The sequence below is a fragment of the Gekko japonicus genome, unplaced genomic scaffold, assembly GCF_001447785.1.
Source record: "Gekko japonicus isolate JY-2015 unplaced genomic scaffold, Gekko_japonicus_V1.1 scaffold3523, whole genome shotgun sequence".
Lineage (NCBI taxonomy): Eukaryota > Metazoa > Chordata > Lepidosauria > Squamata > Gekkonidae > Gekko > Gekko japonicus.
This window is the reverse complement of record NW_015166535.1, coordinates 67,530-74,578: the sequence shown is the minus strand read 5'-3', so window position 1 is coordinate 74,578 and position 7,049 is coordinate 67,530. Positions and strand designations below refer to the sequence as shown.

Sequence of the window (7,049 nt, the reverse complement as noted above, 5' to 3'; positions counted from 1 at the left end):
TCTTCTTCTTCTTCTTCTTCTTCTTCTTCTTCTTCTTCTTCTTCTTCTTCTTCTGCAGGGCCTGCAAGATGGATCTCTTCCACCAGGCCTTTGATTGGGGAGCTGTACCCAAGAAATTGTAGCCCTGGCCCAACACTCACAACACTGTCAACAGCCAGTTAACCCTATTGGCCAGCTGTTGTCTGAGGATGCTGCTAAGCCCACCATCTGACATAAACTAGCACTTTATATTTTAAAATATTCATAATTGTATTGCTCTGTTTTTATCTAATTCTGTTTTAATTGTTTTATATTTCATGTGAGCCGCCCTGAGCCTGCCTTAGCAGTGAAGGACATAAATTAATTAAATAACAAAAATAAAAAGTCCGTGTGAACTGGAAAAACTGTGGGTTAAAACCAGAGATATTATCAAGGAAGAATGTGCAAAGACACTTCCTGTAGCCAAAAGAAATGAAAAGTCTCAATGGAAAGTCATGATTTTGGCCTCATGCAAATTCAAATGTCAATTTAGCCAGGGTGTTATTTGTCTTTTAGGTAGGATTTGGGATCGGCTTAGGGAAGGCGTCTTGTTTTACGGAAGCAAATAAGCATCCTGGGAAGAGCCCAAAATAGCAATCTTTCTTCTGCAGGCTCCAGGGACAAGAGAGTAGGTGTTGGAAGGGCTCACATAAGGCTTTGCAGGATTCTGTCGGTTGTGGGAATGTGTTCCAGTGAAACCTCGTAAGCTAAGATAGACCGTTTGGAGACAAGACGACTGGATTTTCACTCAGTGTTTATTTACGTCAACTATTTATGTAATTTACAAAGCAGCCCCGTAGCTACACTGGGAAATTTTGTGGCCCTGCCCCCTTAATTAGAAGCCCCGCCCCACAAATAGAATCATAGAATCATAGAGTTGGAAGGGGCCATACAGACCATCTAGTCCAACCCCCTGCCCAATGCAGAACCAGCCTAAAGAATCTCTTCTTGTAATAGCCATGCCAGAAACGTTATTTTTGAGGAGAGACCCCTGCTGGCAGCAGGGGTCAAGGTGAGAGTACCGTGGCTTGCCTTTGGGCTTCCTTCTCTCTCCCAATGTGGAATTGGGGGGGGGGCATTATGGAACATGGGAAAAGACAGCTCAGGGGGCATTCAAATGCCTTTTGGGTTTCCTTCCACAGGGCAGAAAAGCTTAGAAGGGCACTCAAGAGGGGCACCTTCAATTCATCTCCAAGAATCCCCCTTTCTGCTAGCCTAGTCCTGCTGTAGACCACCTAGGTCATGGGGAGTCCTTCAAAAACATTCCCATGAAAAATTCTAAGCTTTCTTGCCCTGTGGAAGGGAACTCAAAAGGCATCTAAATGTGTTCTGTAGGCAATTAAATGCCCTCCAAGCCATTTTTTTCTTAGGAACTGAGAGCTTGCTGCCCTGTCCCTTAAAGGAAGGGCTAGAACTAGGTTCAGAGACTCCCCCTTTAAAGACAGGAATTCAGATTAATTTAATTAACTGTATTTTAACTGTGCCCTTAAAAATTTAAATGCCCCCACAACAAAAAGAATCCTGGCTGTGGGCCTGTTGGAAAGTATTCACTCTCTTTGTGAAAGTTCGTAACGCCTGGGGGTGAAGCTGAAAGCCAGTTTCGACTTATAGACTGAAGCATTCCACACAAGACATTTACCCTGTTAAATACTTTAGACTGTGCCGTGTCTTTCCAGTCTAAATTCCTATAAAAAAGAAGAAATATTTATGACTGCATTGTCCAGGGCTGCCAAGTGCACACTGGAAGAGACATCATTGTGTCTCTGGTGCTGCAGGATGCTCTGGTACTTTTGGGGAGAAGGGTGTTTTAACCCAAATATCAGAGCGCCCCTTGTCACTGCTGGTGCACACTGGAAGTGATGCTGCCGCATTGACAGCAATGTCAACATGACGCTGGCCCAGGCCTCTCCCCACTGTGAGAAAGTCCCCTCTGCCCTTGTTACCCAAAGAGGGAGTCTCCAATTAAGTTGGGGAATTAGCGAAAGGAGACCGAGCGAGTCACAGGTATTGGGGATTCTCCACTTACGTATACTAGGATTTCCCCCCATTAGAGAACTCTCAAACCGGGCAGTTCAACTGGGAAGGTTTTCATTTAAAAGGAAAAAGAATATAAATACACAATAAACACACACAAGACACATACAAGAACTAATGAAGAAAGGCAGGGTGGTAAGGGAAATGTGATTTTAGGGAAGGGTGATAATTACTGCTTGAAGGGGACTGCAGAAGCAGCAAAACGGCCAGCGTTTCTGGAAAATAGAGACAACCGACAAGCAAGTAGGGGTTTGAGGAGGGATCCAAGGCACACACACACACACTGCTGGGGCAGTAGGGTGTTCGGAAGTCAAGCACTCTTGAGAAGGCAACGGGAGGAGGAGAAGGGAAAGGTATCTCAGTGAATGGACCAGCGCCCAACACAGGAAGAACGTAACCCAAGGAGCATGAGAATCAGGAGACATTCTGAGCCTCTGTTGCAAAGCAATCGAGTCGAGGCAATTTAAGTCCACAGCAAAACAGCATCCAAATAACGTGGGGCAACAGCAGGCTGAAACTAGGCTGAGCACTGAAAGGAGGTAATGTCATGCAGAATGGGGAAAAACCCCAGATTAAAAAGAATGTTGAACTCAATTTTAGTGCAGAATGGATCCCCTATTCCGAGAACTTGGATTAAAAAGAAGATTGAATTTGATTTTAGTGTAGAATTGCTTGGAGGACACTAGGGTGAACATGGATTAAAAGGAGAGTGCAGAAAGACTGAAGGTAAAAGAAGAGGACGACAAAGGATGAGATGATTAGGCAGTGTTATCGATGGAACGAACATGAAGTTGAGCAAACTCTGTAGAACAACAGAGGACAGGAGGGCCTGGCGTGATGTGGTCCACAGGGTCTCAAAGATTGGACTCGACTGGGTGACTGAACAACAACAACAACAAAAATAGCAAGGTCCTGTGAGGACACTGTGAAGGCACAGCTGCAGATTTCAGTCCACACAATTCCTTGACAGCAAGGAGCCGATCAGGTTCCGCTCCCTGAAGCCTGGCCACAAGCAGATGGTTGCCTTTTGCCCCCCCCCCAAAGCAAACACAAACGGGGTGCCTGGGCTCTGCTCCATGGCCTGGCAACAGGGGTTCATGCTGCCTCATAAAAAACATTGAGCTGAAAGTATAATTCAATCATTAATCATTATTGTTACAAAAAAAAAAAAGAACGAGGATGACTTTGCAAATGATATGAGGGCAATGCAATGTCTCTGCATCTCCAGCAGTCAAAGCACCAAGCAAGAAGATATTCTTATTTTTAACCAGAAATATAAAATAACGTCAAAGACGATGCTTTTGCTCTACAATCTATTTTTAGATTCATTAGTATTGAAATTGATGGGAATATTTAATTTATTTTGTCTTGTTGCTCCTTAAACTTTGGCTTCCCTGAAGCCTGCTTATCCCTCCGTCAAACCTTTCTCATGGAGAATTAAACATCATAAGAACATAAGAACATAAGAGACGCCAATGTTGGATCAGGCCAAAGGCCCATCCAGTCCAACACTCTGTGTCACACAGTGGCCAGAAATACCAGTGCCATCAGGAGGTCCAGCAGTGGGGCCAGGACATTAGAAGCCCTCCCACTGTTGACCCCCCGCCCAAGCACCAAGAAGACAGAGCATCCCTTGCCCCAGAGCCCCTAGCTATACCTTGTGGCTAATAGCCACTGATGGACCTCTGCTCCATATGCTTATCTAATTCCCTTTTGAAGCCGTCCATGCTTGTAGCACCCACCACTTCCTGTGGCAGTGAATTCCATGTGTTAATCACTCTTTGGGTGAAGAAGTACTTCCTTTTATCCGTTCTAACCCGACCGCTCTGCAGTTTCATGGAGTGCCCACGAGTTCTTGTATTGTGAGAAAGGGAGAAAAGTACCTCTTTCTTTACCTGCTCTTTCCCATGCATAATCTTATAAACCGCGATCATGTCACCCCTCAGTCGTCTTTTCTCCAAGCTAAAGAGCCCTAAGCGCTTTAACCTTTCCTCATAGGGAAAGTGTTCCAACCCTTTTATCATTCGAGTTGCCCTTTTCTGCACTTTTTCCAAAGCTATAATATCCTTTTTAAGGTGTGGTGCCCAGAACTGCACACAGTATTCCAAATGAGGTCTCACCATTGATTTATATAGGGGCATTATTATATTGGCTGATCTGTTTTCAATACCCTTCCTAATAATCCCCAGCATAGCATTGGCCTTCTTTATTGCAGTCACACACTGTCTCGACATTTTCAGTGAGTTATCCACTACAACTCCAAGATCTCTCTCTTGCTCAGTCTCTGCCAGTTCAGACCCCATCAATGTGTATTTATATTTAGGATTTTTGGCTCCAATGTGCATCACCTTGCACTTGGCCACATTGAACCCCATTTGCCATGTTGACGCCCACTCGCCCATCCTTGACAGATCCCCTTGGAGTGCCTCACAATCCTCACTGGTTTTCACCACCTTGAACAACTTTGTATCATCCGCAAATTTAGCCACTTCACTGCTTACTCCCATCTCCAAATCATTAATGAACAAGTTAAAAAGCAGTGGACCAAGTACTGATCCCTGTGGTACCCCACTGCTTACCACCCTCCCCTGAGAAAATTGCCCACCTACACTCACTCTCTGTTTTCTATGAACTAGCCAGTTTTTGATCCATAAAAGGACTTGTCCTTCTATCCCATGATTTTTGAGCTTACTTAGGAGCCTTTGATGAGGAACTTTATCAAAAGCTTTCTGGAAGTCAAGGTAAATTTCTCTTTCTGGAACATTTTGCAAATCCTCTGCCGGATCTGCTTGGTTTTCACACTATACACAATGGGATTAAGAACTGGCGGGACTGCGATGTAGACATTGGCCATCATCATGTGGACAATGGGAGAGAGGTGTCTTCCAAAGCGGTGGACCACTGTGACACCTATCATTGGGATATAGAAAATCAGGATGGCACACACATGGGAGACGCAGGTGTTCAGGGCCTTCAGACGCCCTGTGTGGGAAGCAATGCTCAAAACGGTCTGCAGAATCAGGACGTACGAGACAAGAATTACCACAACATCCAACCCCAATGTACTAACGACTATGACCAACCCATACAGTATGTTGACTGTTGTGTCTGCACAGGCCAAATGCATCACATCCGGGTGGAGACAGTAGGAGTGAGAGAGGACATTGGACCTGCAGAAGGGCAGGCGTTTAATAAGGAAGGGGACCGGGAAGCAGACACAGAAACCTCTGGCCAAGACAGCGAGTCCAATTTTTCCAATTACTGAATTTTGGAGGAGAGAGGTGTATCTCAGGGGGTTGCGTATGGCAATGAAGCGGTCGACAGCCATTGCCACGAGAATGGCAGACTCTGTCCACTGAAAGAGGTGGATGAAGAACATCTGGGTGAGGCAGGCAGTGAATGAGACTTCCCTGGCGTCAAACCAGTAAAAGCCCAGCATCGTTGGCATGGTGGACACGGTGAGGCCCAGATCCGAGCAGGCGAGGATGGAGAGGAAGAGGTACATGGGCTCGTGGAGGCTTTCCTCGGTCTAGATGACAAAGAGGATCACAAGGTTTCCAAAGAGAGTCAGGATGTAGAGCAGACAGAGAGGGAAGGCCATCCAAGAGTTGCGCTCCTGCATGCCGGGAATGCCAACGAGGATGAAGGTCTGGTGATTCACCGTGCTTTCGTTGAAGCTGGTGGTCGATGTCATCCTTGTACCTTGATGTTCTGGAAAACATGCACCATCATCTTAACAGACCGAAAATGTCATAAAAGAAAAGTGGCAGCAGTTTTTAACCCGTTATCTACAATTTATACATATTAGGTCTGTATGCTGCTTCCATTCTGAAATCCCGTTCACCGTCTTTGAATTATGGTCAAGTTTTGCTAGTCTTCCAGCACCATCCTGGATGAATTTCACATGAATTGGTGCCTTCAGCAAAGATAGTGTCAGAGGGCAGCCATTTTGGTCTTTAGTAGAACCGCTGGCTTCAGGTCCTGGAGCACCTTAGAGACCAAGAAGACACGAGGCCGTGGGATAAAAGGACTCAGGGGGTCTCCATTCCGACTCAGATCTAACAACAGGAGCCTTGACTCTGATCGGTCTCTAAAGGTGCTCCTGGACTCGAATGGAGAGGGAATGGAGAACTGGAAGTCTCTCATCTCCAAAGCCAGACAGGTTCAGCTGCGAGAGATCTAGATATGGTATCTTTGCAGCTAGCTGTGCCATGTGAATGGTTAAAAACATCAAGAAACCAGAGGAGATCAGTGAGATCGGCACCCAGATATTTCCATATCCCATGGATGTAGTTACAGGAAGAGGTCTCGGAAATATCATCGTTATCTTGAACTTATAGCTGTGATTTTCAGGTTTTACCATTAAACCAAAAGGCTTCATTTCTTTTTGTATCTCAAGAATTGAAGGCTAAGGGAAAAAATGTATATATAGGGTGGCATCATCTACAAAAATCCTATTCGGGGTTTGCCTGGGCTGGAGCCCCAAATTAACGGGTTTTCACATTACTGCTTCAGAGAAGAGAAGAGTTGAAAGGGGCAACCTCAACAAATTCCCCTCCCTTGCCTCACTGCCATCACCTCTGGAGGAGTTGTGGCAGAGGCGGACCCAGGGCAGTGGCTGCCAATCAGCTGTAACTCTTAAGGTGGTCGGAGAGCTGGTTGCCAGATGCAGAGAAGGGCGTTGGCTTCTTGACATCAGAACAGCTTGGCCACTAGCTCCCACCCAGCATAAGCCACCCACCCCTAGTACAGGGCCTGGGCAGGTACCTCTGTGGCCCCATAGCAAAGACTGCCTACTGCCCCTAGATTAAGGGACTGCCCTACCCAAGTTGTATGTTTAGCATTCCAGTTTATCTTTGGAGGTGTACTCCTTCCGGAATACCCTCATGGAGATTTCCCTCCATTAAATCTCTAACAGTGGCAGAGTTATACCCTGCTAAACCCATTGGCTTCAATGGACTTAGAAGGGTGTGTCTCCATTTAGGATTGCACTTTAA

General features: G+C 45.9%; 1 pseudogene; it reads right to left on the bottom strand.

Annotated features, from left to right (window-relative positions):
- LOC107111339 overlaps positions 1-5,746 on the bottom strand; it is an 11,804-nt pseudogene extending 6,058 nt beyond the window's left edge.
- Positions 5,747-7,049: the final 1,303 nt, after the last annotated feature.